Raw genomic sequence first — 16,115 nt, forward strand, 5'->3', positions numbered from 1 at the left:
ACATAATACATGCGAGCATTTACAATATTACGTGGATAAACTACTAACAAAAACGTTCGTGTATGTTTGCATTAGGTGCAAGTTAGAGAAGTCCATGGAGTTAAAATGAAAGGTGAATACTCCACTACGGCGTCCCCATAACCCACTGCCCAGTTTCGGTATTTTGAACACTAATCCACACAATTTAATCAAGTTTATTATCATGATCTGATTTAACTGGATCGTTATTGGGTTGCAGTTGAAGGTTTTTGCGAAGTGGGCCTAAAAAGTTCGTTATTTTGCCACAACTTTCGGTGTAAACTAACTCTTGCATATTATATTGCAGACACTTGAGCTAGATGCTAACTCCAAGCGACTGTGCAATAGTTTCATTTTTACTTGAAATTGCACGAGCGGTCAGTACTTACTGGGCAAATTGTTAGGCGACGTGTCATACGAGGTGACAATTTCATCTTTGGGAGAAGTGCGCGTTCGGAAGTTCAGATTTATTATTTACACTTTACTTCATTATTATTTCTTGTTTCGTTGTAAGCTTTAACTAGGCTAAACTTTCAAGTGTATTGTTTGGCTAAGCGAGAATGAGCAGCCGATATCCCCCATGACGCCAACCTCTCCTTTACGCACACATTCAATAAAAGAAAGCGGAACAATCAAGGCAGTTTGAGAAGCCGGACGCGTTGTTTTCTCGCATGCTGGGCGCCGTTGTCTTGGGGTGGAACTTATAAAGCGGGAGCAGAGCGACAGAAAGAAAAGGAAAACAAGAGAAAAAGAAAGGATAGAATAGAAAGGTTTCGAACATTAGTTGTACATGTGTACATTCCACTAAAGAGCTGCCGCGAGTAGCGAGGGAAGTGAGACGTGCAACCTTCATCAATGACAGCCTCCATTTTGCTATATTGATTCCTTTGTGTCCTAAACCGTGCCATTATAGCTAAAGGCTGGAAGGAACACGAACATTGTGCCTCTGTCGCTTTTGTTGCTACGGCGTCTTTGTGATTCTGGTTTTAAGTCCGGCGCTCCTTGCGCTGCATTGTGAAGGGGTTAACCACGAGACATTTAGCCCTCGGCATTGTGGATGGTCATCCATCTATATGTAATACAGTTTGTTTAAATCTTTTTAGGCAATTCTATCATCTTATGGGGGAGCGTGCATTGGCAATACGTGCCATATTCTTCCGTCGGTGCAATTTCCTTCTTTTTTCTCTTGTCTTCAAGAAACACTTTACACCAACGTAACGTATTTTATTGCCTTTGCAAGAATCATTGGCGCGAAAACAGAGGCATATGCAGCACGTCAGACAATAGCAACGGTACGTCGTTTGAATGTGACCGTTTAGTGGTTGGACGCTGCGCGCGTTGAGTTGTCAATAGTCTGAAACAGTAGCGCCTAAGAAATCGAATATCGCTTTAAAAACACAGTCTGTAGCCGATGATACAAAATACCCGAAATTAGCCTGTACTGAACTTTCTGGAGATGAAATTTCCGCATCAAATCCGCTAGTACCATGCTGAGTATTTGCTTGAGCTTTCGGAACGATATCAGGTCACTGAGGTCTTACGCACTAGGCGTTCTTAAACATTTAAGAGCGCTTTAAGCGCAATGTTGAGCGCTTAAACACGCACGTACTCGCGTAGACGTGCATATTTGCGCACATGCGCGCACGCGAAGGCATTAGCGAGACTAACGATACTTGGAGCTGCAGAAACAAAACGCTCGGCTGCTATGCTAAGAAATGGGAGCCAGCAAGAAACGGTGAGACGATCCGCGTAGGCAGATAATGTCCGAGCTGCTCCTGCGACGTGGGTCTAGGAGCAGCGCTAACCGAATTGCACTCTCCATTACCTGAGCCGGACCGAGCAGCGGAAATGCAAATCATTGGCAGATGTGCGGAGTAGATTAAGCCCCGTCGAGTGGAAACGGTATAACCCCTCCCTCGCCCCTAAGTATCACGCATCGTGAGCGAGAGCCGAAATACGTGTTAAGAGCGCCGAGATTAATGTCACCAAAGCGCGTGCGTCAACGGAAGCGAAACTCATGTACGACGGAAGAGCTCCTCTCCTCCCCCTCTTCCTCCTTCCCTCCCGCTTCGGGACTCGTCTCTCGGTTTCGTTTAATAGGGGAGATGGAGGAACAGAGTTATCGCGACGTGACGAGGGTGGCGAGATCGGAGGCCAGTGTTTTGATTGCTCCAGGAGCGGCGCGCCGAAAATGGGCTCCGAGAGCTTGTGTTTCGTTTTCTTGAATCCTTTGGAACATTGCTTGCGCAAGAGGTGGTTGTCAAAGTAGTCACGTCGATTTGATGCGAAGTGAGATATAGCGTACGGGGAAGGATGTAAATCAAGAGGGACAAAACAAACATTGGAACTTTGATTTCCCTTTCGTTTGACTATCCGAGTCCCAATCAGGGTTGCTTGACCCATTGTTTACCCTGGAGAAGGTGACTTCGTGTTGCTCGACCTCGAGTCCAGTGGTTCCCTAAATGCCAAGTAGTTCGGACGTCCCTGTCAACATACATTATTAAAGTGCCCCTTTGATTCAGGTACGGGCCACAAGCACAGGCATTTACGTTGAGAACGCTTCACCCGGGTGCTACTCTTTCTGTTTTAATGAACTCAGCCTCGAAAGGTAACGGGAAGCTTTACCTCCGCTGGTAAATGTATGGCAGTGGCGACGCCGCAGCGCCGTCCCTTCAGAATAGCTCGCGTGGTAAGAAGACCTTTACGGGGAGGCTCTTATCTTCACTGAGTTATGAGAGAGGCGTCTCGTCGCTAGCAATGAGGAGAAAAAAAATGGAGAAGCTCGTCTCCGTCTCGGTAAAAGGAAACCTGAGACACTGGCATGCTGGAGACCCAAGATTAATGGTGAGACCTGCCACACGCGACGCGATATCCTACGCGCTTCTCGCAGTTATTCCGGCTTTTCGCACTAGCATCTCGCGAGGAGCTGCTCCATTCTCGGTCAAAGAAGCGTCGAAAAAGTTCGTACGCAAATAGTCATGCGCTGACTACTGGTGATGTTCGTTCCTTCAGAAATAAAAGTCTTGCGCGAATAGACTGCCACAAAAGAAGACAGCAGCCACAGGTGCTAATGGTAAGCAGCTGTTTGACTCGTAGCATGATTCGTGATACTCGTAATATAAAGAAAGAGAATGAGAGTGGGATAAAAGATAAACACATCATGGCTCCGATTCGAACCTATAGTTAACGGTAGCATGACGGGCTACATTCGATGACTTGAGAACTTTAGTAGCGATTTAGCGAGAGAAGTTTGTCAGCATTCCGTCGAACCTTTTTGAGGTCTCGAATCCATGGTTTAAACCACCGCGTTCACCACGTTGCAAAGTGCCGTTCAGGAACTCACTCGACAGATGTCCTGCTCCGTGCAAGAGCGAAGTGCAACTGACGGTGGTCCGGAGCAGAACACCGTCAGTTGCACCATATGTACGTGTATATGCTTACATATACACATACAGACAACGCATGTACACATACATGGTCTTCTAAGTTCTCCTGCCCCTCTCTACCACGTGACCGCCTTCCTACACTTCAAACACATACACTTTTTCCACTTGACACTCTTAATGCTATCGTATAAAACTATTACTGTAGGTAAACAGGGGGGGAATTCAAGAGTGTGTTCACTATGGTGTTAAGTAGCCTAACCTTCCGAGATATTTGTCAGTGTTCGGCACTGCATTCGTCATTGTCATGGCATTTCTTTATTGGCCGTCTTGCTTGTACGGTTCGCAGCTGCATCGTGCAAAGCCAGAGAAAAAGATCAAGTGAAAGGCAGGGAGGTTAACCAGATGCCAGTTGTCAGTTGATGCTGTCAGTTGATGACAGATGCTGTGATGGAAATGGGGTTAGAAAGAAGGGACGAGAGATGAAGAACAAACAAAAAATTATGGGGATCTCACGCACTGTGGGAATCGATGTAAGCGAAGCTTTTTGTGTTGTTTGCTTTGATTGACGATAAATAGCGGTGATGTTGAGTGCAAATGTTTAATTTCATCAGCGTTTAGTGCAAAACAAGAATAGTGAGTTGGTGGCAAATGTTACCTTGCGTGCACCACTGCTGTCTGTTTGCGTAGTACTCAGAACACACAGAGACCTGTTTGCTTGAGGCGTTGTTGCGCGCCAGTATATATAACCTATGAGAGGGTCGACCATTTTCATTGCTTCACAGGGCACATCACATCGCGGCAGAACTGTTGGCAGAATTATTGGGCTCTACGTGCCAAAACAACATTCGAATTATGGCGCACGCCCTACGGACTACGGATTAATCTTGATGCCCTGGTGTTCTTTAACGTGCACCTAAATATAAGTGTCGCACCAAGTTTGTATTTCGCTCCCGTCGAAATCCGGCTTCCGCGGCGGCAATCGAACCCGCGACCTCGAGCAATGCCATAGCCGTCAAGCCACTGCGGCGGGCACAGAAGTGTTGATTTGACGTGCGGCCGATTCCGTTTGTCGCCTAGACCCTACGGTGTTTAATACGGCTTTGCTTCTGCACGCTCTGTGTAAGTTGTCCGCTTGACGAATTTGTATGGTGTTTATTTTCCAGAAATAGCAAAAACGTACAGTGCCCTACCTTCAGTTTGCCCGCAACTGTTGTTGTGTCTATAGCAGTAGCGTTAACTTATCTTAGTTTCGGTAACGTCACCTTTTCCCTGTCGCGACATTCCCCCCCCCCCCCCCCCCTTTGTATAGGAACTGCGAGCGAAGAGTGGCAAGGCTATGATGCACTCATTTCGCGACTGCGCCGTTTCTACCAATTATCTGCCCTGCCCATCTCCTTGCCCCCTCGCTAGCATTATATTTACCTCTCCTCAGGATTTGCACGTTAGTAGAAGGGTAAGCGCTGCAGTTTCCGCAATGCTTTGGCGGCAAGTCACAGAAAACAGCTGTCGAGAGGCTATTGTGACGACGTCTAGGGAGATCCAGAGGGCATTGTGCGCTTGCGACGTGATGGTAAAGTCCAAACGAGTTTCTCGCGCGGCCTTTGCTCTCTGCCACGTTTCTTCCATGTATATGCACGCTTAGAACCACCTTCCGAGAGGGCGTGCAAGATAGCAGCAGCAGCAGTGGAAAAATTGAAGGATGAGGCAAAGAAAGCTTCGCTTTAAAAGGTGGTCTAACTTCGGTGGTCTAACTTTTTGAGTGGGGCGGTGAGTGAGGGTATCAGCCCACAATTTAGATGTCAGAGCTGCCCTAAGCGCACCTCGGCACAACTACAGCTTGTGGAGGCCAACCGTCTTTTTACTTCGTGTACTGACATAGCCACCGTGTCCAATCTTGCTGCCTCCCTTCTATGGTTTGATATGAGGAGCTTACGTACGAACTGCACGAGACGAAATTAGACGAGAAAGCTTTCAGATGCATGGAGGGACACTGCCACCGAGAGCTGTCCTTACAGCGTTGGCAAACATAACAAATAAAAACAGTCACAGGCTATAAGCACGTGCGAAAGAAGTCCATCTTCGCGAATTATTCACAAGTAATCGGTCGTTCACATAAATCGGTCGTTCACGCCACTCACGGCACTGTTCGTAAGAAATAGAAGAGGTCTGTGAGGGCAAGGTTTAGGAACACGTGTTTCTGCTTATCTGCTTAAAGGCTAATCCGCTTGCGAAATCTTTCATGTTGAACGAGCGGTCAGTAGCTTCGTTCAAGGAAAATATCTAAAGCGAACTGTTCAGATTTTACCGCGCGCTGCACAGTCGCCGTCATGCTTAGCCATAACACGCCTAAAGTGCCTTTTTGCATCTCCTGCGGAGGGTGTTTGAGATTTCTGGTTGAGGAGCCTTGAATGCACTTACTTAATGCCACTTCTTTCCAAAGCATTCGGTCTTTGGTACTTGCATCCAATGGCTGACACAGTTAAGCTGCTATAGACGTGTCTTCATAGTTTGCTGTTTGTCTGACGGCGGCTGAGCTTTTGCAAAATTAGCCAATGGGGCTGACGACCATTGCTCGGCGCTTTGCGTCTTAGCTGAAGAGAAGCTGTGCGACGACTGCGCAGTTTACAACACTTCTTTAAGCCACGTGATGTACTGTTAATGCGTCAACTTGAGTGCTTGCGTCTATCTAACACCCAAACATAACGCCGAAGGAACATAACCATTAACTACTCATACACACTATCCGGTGCACATTTTCCTGTTATCATCATTCGAGCACATTACATTATCTTTATTATAGATCAATTTAGGAATGATTTTCTTAAACGTATGCGAAGCCTCGCAATGCGTCAGTTTCTTGGTTTCTGGTCCAATTCCAATTTGCATATTCAAGCAGATTTATAACTTGGAGATATTCTGGTTAGCTAAACCCATTTGCACAATCTTTTTGTACTTGCGGAAAAAAAAATGCCAGAACACAGTAACCTAGGGAATATATTTTTTCAGGCTACACCACACTATCACAAAAAATATGGGTATTTCATGTGGAAACAAAAGTATAAATATCAGAATTTCGTAAGCTTCGCCTTTTAGAGCGTTTGAGCCGGACAAAGCAAACACGTCAATGTTCAGTTAATGGTTACGATGGACGGCTGAGTTACGTTTAGGGAAAGCCATTGAGAAAATGATAATCTGTGAATTCCAAAGCGAGGTATTTCATGTCAAGACCGGTGGCTAACGGCGCTTTAGGAGATGGATTTTGAAGAATTTTCACAACGAACAGTTAGGAGTTGGGCCGAGTATATCAATGGCTTGCCAAGGAAATAGAGAAGCCTGACGTTGAGGACCAAAGTTAGGCTATTATAATAATTAATGATGGAAAATATTACTCAGGCAGCGCACAGTAAGATCACTCGCAGAAAAGCGCAGACTGCAATTACGGGCGTTACCCTGGGGCTCAATGACACACATAGTCTCTTTTATTTTTGTTGTTTTCGCATGATTTACCGCGAGGCACAATGAAAACGGATGTCTTATCATTTGTGACCTACGCGAATATTTCCGACATTCTTAGTCATTTTTACATACCCGAGGAAATCATTGCAGTGACCTTGACGTTGTGCAAGAGGTCAAAAGTTTTCGCTCGTTTATCGCATCGCATGAAAAGCGTCATTGTGTATTCTTTTGTTGGTCTCAATGGTCGCGGCTTCCAGCGAGAGTTTCTATTTTAACCGTTCTTGCACAAAACTCTTGGCGTTTGCACATTGCGACATACAGACACTGCGAGTGAAACCGCATCGATAAAGGGGTATTCTTTACGACTTCGTTTACTGGCCTGTTATCGCGAACGAAAACAGAACAAAAGATTGCGAACCGCGCCACGGAAGAATGCACAAAGGGGCATTAACGAAATGAAAATAGGCTTCGTCCTTCTTTTCTCCAGCGCTCCCGAAAAGACGAAATTGATGCAAAAGAGAACGGCTGGCGAAGGGCACTTGGAGTTTTGTTGCGCCAGGTGCGTTTGCGCTGCTTTTCCATCACGCACGAGGATGGTGATAAGTGTGGGCTCGCACTTAGCTCTCGATTTTTATTTCGTGCTCTTTAACACTTCGAGAGGACGAAGAAAGAAGACCTGGAGGGGAGGGTGAACGAGAGTGCTCGCGGGTTCGTGTCTCCATGTTGTGTCCAACGAAAAGTGTGACGGCGAGGGGCCGTTATACAACGTGCGTCTGTGTGCAACATCCGAAGCGAGGTAAGCAGTCCCCATTTCTCGTAACGAAATCGCGGTAGAATTAGTTGTTTCCACACGAAAATTGCTGGTGTGGAAAGCGGGGCAACATGTTCGTGATGTGCTTTTTTTCATAATTTTTTTACAAGATGGCATTTCTCCTTCAGCTAAGCGAAAGCACAGCTGTTGTTTTGGACGACAGAGATTTGCTTATATAAATCAGAAGCTGGTGATATTAGCCTCGCTGATGTCTGGCACGCTACTTGAGGTGCAGGGTGGTAACGATGGTATGTACAGGGATTATACAAAATCAACAACAACGCATAGACCCACAGACACGCACTACACGCTGAACATATTCAGACATTTAGTAACACTTTATGTTCTTTTCTATCTCAACAAGCCTTGGTAGCAATCATACTTTTCTTTTTCTTGTTAATTTTGCTCTTGTATTTTGTGTTCTCTTGGAATCGCTCTTCGAATTGCTCATGTTATTGTTTTTTATGTTTTTATGCTTCCGTGGATATTTTCTGTACTCGCGACTGTTAGTATTAGCCTATGCATGACACTCCAGAGGAACCTTTATTGCACCTTTGTGAACACCGGAATATACTGGTTTTGTACGTAGACTTTAGAAATAATGCCGCTCTACTTACAATGACCATAGCTCCTAATAGCATTGTCTTTTTGAGAAGAATTGCCATCTCAGAAATGTGTAGTAGCCGGCGGCACTGACAGGCGTCTACATATCCTTGGTTACAATTTATTAAAAAAAGAACTATTTACCATTTTTTTGCAATGCACGGTACAAAAATTAGGGTTTCCAGACTTTCGCAAAACGAGCAGCGCTTTCGAAGCCTGCAACGAACGGCTGGTGCTTTCTCACGGGCCGAGAATGTGCTCTGTTTGTGACGTTCCTGAAAGCTTACAGCAGGCTCTGCGTGACTGCTGCCGTTACTTGTCAGAGAGGCAATATCTGAAGGCAGCAGTACACTTGCAGCCCGACTGGAGCTTAGAACTGCGGGCCATTCCGGGCTTCGGGCGTGAACATAGGCGTACTGGCAGGCACGTTATCAGGAAACAATGTACTTGATGTGCGAGGACAAATACAGACCACAGTGATTGAGGGCCCCCACTAAGACGCGCCTCATAATCAGATCGTGGTTTTGGCACGCGAAACCCACGAATTAAATTTTTTCCCTTTAGAACCGGGGGACAAAAGTGAAGGCGAAACCCATCCCAGCCAAGAATGCTCTGCCATAATATTTACGTCATTCCGGAGTTATAGACTTTCTTTGAGCTGTCGTCAGTCACCTGGGATTCGCTTGTTTTGTTAGTCTTTTGTTTTTCTTATTTTCACTTCATTTTATTGGTTTTGCTTATTTGATTATCCTATTCACGGCATTCGGAACGCCTCATCTGAAGCAGCACTTAATCGCTGCGTGTAGCAGGCCTGACAAGCTGCTATTAAGCTCATTTCTTTCTCCTTCGCAAATATGTGCTCGCGGCTACGATAGATCATGCTGCCCGGCAACTACAGAAGTACAAGCCTTTACGATCACCCCCACCCCCGTGGTAGACAAAAGGCTACGGGGTTGCGGTGCTGAGTTCTAGGTTGCAGGTTCGATCCCGGTGGAATGCAGAAAACGCTGGTGCTCTTAATTTTAGGTGCACGTTAAATAATAGCAGGCGGCCAACATTAATTCGGTAACATCAGCCCCCCCCTCCCTCCTTCTAATTACGGTGTGAGTCATAATCAGATGGGGGGTTTTGGCCCTGTAAAACTCCTGAATTTAATTTAATTTTAGTTTTCACCATGCCCCCGCATGGCCAGGAATTCGTAGTTGCAGCAACCCGTAGTATGCACAGCAAACCTCAACACTTTTGGAAGCCCTGTAGTCGCGAAAACAGTAATTTCTGTCGCGACTTGTCTGCTGAGCAACAGACATAAGTAGAAATGTAGTTGTAAAAAATGAAAAGAAACACTGAGTGGTTTTAGCCCGAGTACGGATGCACTGGATGCAAAAAAAGAAACTTTCTGCAATTCTTGGCTCTGAAAACTTTTGTGATTGGGGACAGGGCCAGTACACTAGTCTAAGATTTGACAGCCTGCAAGGCTAAACTGCGCGAAAGTTGATGTTTACGCAACACCTGCCGTTAAATTTTGCCGTTAACGATACTACCGTGGGGAGATGAAGCGAGAAAAGGGAATTTATTAGATGCAGAGCCAAATTTCGAGCGTTGTCCTTGAGCAAGTGTGAAATAGTTTAACTCTGGCGTCCATCGCAGCTCTTTACTGGAAGGTGGTGTGAACGTCTTTATGTACGATTGAAACATTGACCACCAGGCTCGGGTTGGTCTTCGTATGCTACGTCGCAGAATCTCGGTCAGAGGCCATGATATAGGAGAGGACTGAATCAAAATGATTCCCGTGAACCAATGCTTAGAAGCGAGTGAGTGATTAATTTGGATGGAATTGGAAAATGTTGTCAACTACTGCGTTGCCGGCTTTTCCACAAACAGGAAACTGTTCGATGATCAAAGGATGATCAGATATTCTATCTAAGCCAGTATAGAAAAAATTAGCGCTTAAGGAAGGTACCTTTTTCGGATTTCTTTTATGGCAGCGAATTCGCTGGGCCGAATTGCTGGGGAAAAAATGAACTCTACAACTATGTTTATTCATTGAACGATTTATTTATTACAATATTATATATTTTGGCAACAGTTATGTCGCCCGCCTCGCCACAACAGTAAATTGTTCTGTGAACGAAAGGATTTCGTGACATGAAATGATGGTTGCACTTTCATGGCAAATGTGACCGAATAAATTTTCGCATTTTTGTGTTCGTGCTTAGGCTGTTCCGCTCGCTGTTCATTTTTTACTCTCGAGTACGCTAAAACAAATATGGTGGGTGTAACTGCGCGAAGAAAACAAAAGCAATAATCAAGCTTTGTTCGAAGGGACCTTCTCATTTGCAGGTCACATTCGCACGTATTGAAACAAGCAGTGGCTCAGTCACGTAAGACATACGAAAGCATCATCGGTGCCGTAGCAGATTCTCCGATAATAAACAACAGAAACACCCACAACAAGCAAATAAAGACCGCAAACTTCACTGCGCACGGCAAATGTCTCATGTACCTTGTCCGCCGACCTGGAATACTCGCTCGGTACGGCAACGCTTTTGTGTTGACCAACTTGGTCTTCATATCGCTAACACCATTGATCTATTGACCACTAACCGCAAGAAACTGCAAACGTTTGCACAAGCCGCAGCTCACAATATTTGATATACTTCCCTCCGCACTTTTTCTGCGCAATAGCTCTTTCTCTATGGACGTGATAGGAAAGAGATGTTAGCACACGAATTCTGTTTCTATCCGCAGCCCCCGCCCGCCTCTTTTTTCTTTTTCAGAACATATTGCCAAAATTCATCAAAAGAATAAAAGGAGGTCGGGATAGTATTTAAAACGACAAACATACTTCATAAGAGATCGAACCGAAAGCTAAATTTGACACGATGGAAGCACAAAAAGATATCTTCAGAACTCTTTTCTGAAAGCCTCAAGAACTTTATGGTCTCTTTGTGGTCGCGTCCGGAGACACAACGTGAAGATAAAACTCCGTGCTGACTACACTCTGTTCATTCTTCTCCTCTCTCTTTTCAGAAGAGACTACTTCAATTTCTTGGCGTAAGTTGTGCAGCCCTACTCAACCCTGCCGCAGACAGATGTCGTCTTGTTTGCTTTCAGCTCAAGCCTTTCTGTCAACGTCACCCGTTTCGTGGCGGTTAAGTCGCCAGACCAGTCGACGAAAAAAAAAAAAAAAAAGCAGCGCTCCGAGATTTCTTTCCGATGGATTAAGTACACCAAGTCGCGTCTTAATCTGAACTAATCCCCGTGAAGGGCAAAGAAAAAGTGGGGATCCATGGCGGTGCTGCGGCAAAGGTTAAAAGCGGATCTGGCTTACACCCGGTGATAGGCGCTCGAGAGGTAAACGCTGAAAAACACTTTTCTTGAGTGCTTACTACTTTTTTTTCTACGTTGATCAGCTACTTAATCTTTGGCGGTCGGTGTTTGAGGCCTGAGGTCGTCGTTAAGGGTACACCGACGTTGGAAAAATGAAAACAGAGACCAGTGAGCCGATGGTGTTGGTGAACTCGTCGGGCGATCGAAGAGCCCGAAAGTCCCATACTACCGTCTCACAACCTCCGCGCAGTACAGCCAAGGCTGGGGCTTGTGTAAGCCAATCAGTAACGGTAGCCGGCGGTGCGTTTGAGAAGGGAAAGGGGCTTGCCATTGTGAGGCGATTGAGTCTTCCGTGAAGCTTCGGTTCAGTCGTTTCTGCCCCGATAGTGACCAGAGGGGGACAGTGGAGGTACAACTTTTCTGGTTATCTTGTGGTTGGCAGGCATCACCTGGTCGCTTTCGCTGCACTGTACAGATTTGGTGAAACGGAATACGGACGTGTTCACATGACCTCCCCCTTGGAAGCAGAAATTTCGAACTTTCTTCAGGCAGCTCTATACTTTGGACCATGAGACAAGTCTCGAACTACAAAGTTGTGGAACTTGTTGGAAAACATTCGTCGACATGGACGCGCTGTTTGCGCGTCGCTAGCTTCCTTTCTTTTTTTCACTTACCTTTCGAGAACACATTTCGTGCGTTGTTAAAATGCCCTCGTGAAATGTCACTACCATCCTTGTCATATACTGATTATCAATTTGGTTAGTCATACCGAGAAAGTTAGCGATGATACGCGAATATTACTTACTACCTACTTATGTGTTGATTACTATGGCAAATGGGATTTCGTAGCCACGTGATTATAAATAATAAAATATCATATGAGGGGATTAATTGAAAGCACATGCAAATTTTGCCTACTTAAACGATATCAGCTTGTTTCTAAAAAAAATACCGGAATGTTTTAAATCGATGCATCTTCACATAGAAAGGGGCACACTTGTGCGAACTGCGAGGCAAAAATGAGTAAATGAGACTTTTCTTTCATTTGGTGCTACACGAACCTTATACGAATGCTCAGTGCGATGTGAAAAGAGATGTGGACTGTGAATAAATTCATGGCGGGAACTGGAATGACTCATTGAGCTTCCAAATAATACGAGTCGAGGGATATTTCAACTCGACAGGTGCGTCCAAGATTTTATTGCTGTGATGCGCGATCTACACCTCTAGTTGGAAGGAGTAAAACGAACGCGGTCTTCCTGAAGAAGCTCAAGCGAAGTTGCAACGTTATTGGGAGTGCTGGTGTGTGAAACAGTGCCCCATCTATCGTATCACCACGTGAGGCTGGGCGCCTAAACGCGCCATCAGTCGCGACGAGGCTGCACGGGCGGCCCGGCTGTTCCCCCACCTGCAGGGAGGCGCTATTTGCCGGGAGTGTGCGGGGTTCTCGATGGCTGCCGATCGAGGATGGCAGCCGCCGCTGGCAACCGCTGTTTGATGGCGGGGCGTGTCAGCAGCCATTTACCTTACACAGCACTATCATGTTTTTTTTTTTTCGTGAACTAAAAAAGGGAAATGTATGCGTGACATCAGAGTGTGTGAGAGGGCGAGATAAATGAGGAAGAAAAGAAAGGCTTCGTATGAGTGTTTAATTTCTACTCCCATTCTGGCCCTTTCTAAATTAAGTCTGTTTCGTTCGCACCGTTCCTCGGATTTTTTTAAAGCGTTGTTTAACCCGTTATCTGACTTTCATCTCTTATTTTTTTCTATCTTTATGCAGAAGATTATACATTATATACATATGCCATATAAATACATTTTACATATATGTAGTATGTTATATGCGCATGCTTGATATGAATTTTACACAAACAAGACGGAGGCTTGCAGGAAGATGCACATTTAAGATGACGAACAGTGCTACAACTATAAAGTTATCTGAAGCCAGCTTTCCGACACGGGGCCTTCCCTTCGTCAGGGAGAGTCCCTTGTCGAAACGTTGAACTTAAGAGTAAGCTTTAGTTCGTGCCCACATCCGACGCGGCCTATTCAAATACATGGAAAACGAAAAAAAAACACTTTTCTGAGATAACTCCTGGACCGATTTTAATGAAATTTGTTGAATTTGAGAGAGGAAGTTAAATTCTAGTGACTGTTGGAAGCGGAATTTCGATTTAAGGCCTAAATGTTATAAAAAAGGATTTTCAGAATTTGAAAGTTTCAGAACAATAGAAGCAGAAAGTTAACAAACTAATAGCTCTGCATCAAGAACATATATCGTGGTTCCGTAAACGGCACCCATTAGATCATTCAAAGCGGACAACTTCTATATGTGAATTTACAGCTTATGTGAATTCGTTACGTACGTTGTGTGCAAGGGGTCTGCAAAAGCTGTATTTTCATATTACCAAATTTTTTGAGATTCATGTTTAACATACCAATTTTGTCCACTTCAGATGTACTATTACACGCAGTTCCCAGAATTGTGATATCATTTTTTATCGCTGAGTTACACAGTTGTAAACTTGGCAGTTTGGTTTTTTGAAAATTTGCAATTTTCGCCAATTTTTATTAAATATTTCACAATTTAAATCAAAAATTCGAAAGCAACAGTCACTAGAGGGTAAGTTTTTTCTTTTAAATGCAACAAACCTTACGAAAGTTAGTGCAGTGGTTACCGAAAAAAAAGCTAATTCTCCTTTTGCATGTATTTAGATAGGAGCACCCGAGCTAAAGTTTCCTCTTAAAGATGTCTCTAGTTTGGCCCACTGTTGGTCATGTGGGCAATACAATATATGCATATATACAGGGTGGCAAATCAGTTCCGCGAAATCTCTCAAGGTGAAGGAAGTATCATGAAAAGGAAAAAAAAAATGTCATCCAACCGGATGTAGCACGAAGCTACAAAGGAAACCCGTACGGGTTTCTCAGAAAGAGTTCTTTGCAGACGAGCAAAAATAAGTCCCGCTCCTAATCCAGGACCAGGACGAATTTTCCTCCAACTGCGAAGCGTTCTTTCTGAGAAACCCGCACTTGTGTTCTTTGTAGCTTCGTGCTACATTCAAGTGGGTGACAATTTTTCCCTTTCATATATACAAGGTGTCTCTTACTTCTAGACATTGCAATTTTTTTTAATAGAAAGGTTATCACCTTAGTGAACATGGCGTTCTTGCACATATAGGTTCCTGGACAAGGCAGACACACTTTGCCGCTAATAACGTGCGTTTCAGAAGACTAAATAACAAGTTAAAATGTGACTGACTCTAAATCTGCCGTTTAGACAACTTCCCCCAAAGCTCTAATAAATAAATAAATAAATAAATAAATAAATAAATAAATAAATAAATAAATAAATAAATAAATAAAATAAAAAATACATAACGAATATATTATTTCGTATTCATATATCTACGTTATTCGCGTTAAAGTCTGTCCGCGTCGCCGAGGAACTTCCTTGCATAAACGCCAGGTTTGCCGCGCTCAAACACCACCACCATATGTTACACGTATAGAAGTATCTCAGTTGTATAACAGTGTATAGGAACATTTGTGCTTAGAACACTGCCCTTTCATTAGAACAGGAGTAGGACCCGCCGTGGTTGCTTAGTGGCTTTGTGTTGGGCTGCTACGCACGAGGTTGCGGCATCGAATCCTGTCTACCGCGGCCGCATTTCGATGGGGCCAAAATGCGAAAACACCCGTGTACTTAGATTTAGGAGCACGTTAAAGAACCCCAGGTGGTCGAAATCTCCGGAGTACCGCAATGCGGCGTGCCTCATAATCAGAAAGTGGTTTTGGCAAGTAAAACCTCATAATTGTTCTTTAAGAGGAGTAGGTGACGCTGCATTCGTGCTCCAACATTTCCATTTTATAACATCAATGAAAAAATGATAACAGACGGGGAGCTTAACCGCAAGCGGGTTCAGCTTGCAACCCTGCTCGGTAGTAGATGTAAGGTCACCCACTCGATTCGTCAGCTGTCAAATGGAGCTGAGCGCACAGACCTCGGCGTAGGGGAGAAGCACGAGCCCGACTAAATTTGGGAATTCGTTAGTAAGATTCGCTGGACCTCGGACACGCAGTGTGTGGCCAAAGAATGGGCGGCGATGCATAGTGATCACGGATTGACGTCAGCGTCGCGGCGCGCGCACACGCGTTGGTCAACACGCCATCGATCGCCGCCACCCGCTTCTACTCTTGCCACACGAAATGGACAAGCCCATCGGCTGATCTCGCTTTCTTGCCCTAATCCTCGCGTCGCGCCACCGTCGGAGCCGGACTATCAGGCGACGGCTCCCACTAGATGCGCGGATCATCCGGATCAGGCGCCGATCTGAAAGGCCCGTTCTTCTCGTCCGTAATGCCTGATTAATCCCCGCTCGGTACGGGCCTCCGCGCGGGCCTCCGGCGAAGGCTGACGCTGGATGTAACGGCGCGAGAAAACAAGTGCCAGGCACTTTTCGCTGACGAGGCGATGAAGATGGGCGACCCGATGGCGAGAGACCATCGCG

The 16,115-nt window shown here is 45.2% G+C and overlaps 1 protein-coding gene across 2 annotated transcripts in view; it reads right to left on the bottom strand.

Annotated features, from left to right (window-relative positions):
• Nucleotides 1–16,115, bottom strand: part of LOC142585830 (uncharacterized) — a 339,390-nt gene that overhangs the window by 233,007 nt on the left and 90,268 nt on the right. The window lies entirely within an intron of this gene.

This window comes from Dermacentor variabilis, chromosome 6, assembly GCF_050947875.1.
Source record: "Dermacentor variabilis isolate Ectoservices chromosome 6, ASM5094787v1, whole genome shotgun sequence".
Lineage (NCBI taxonomy): Eukaryota > Metazoa > Arthropoda > Arachnida > Ixodida > Ixodidae > Dermacentor > Dermacentor variabilis.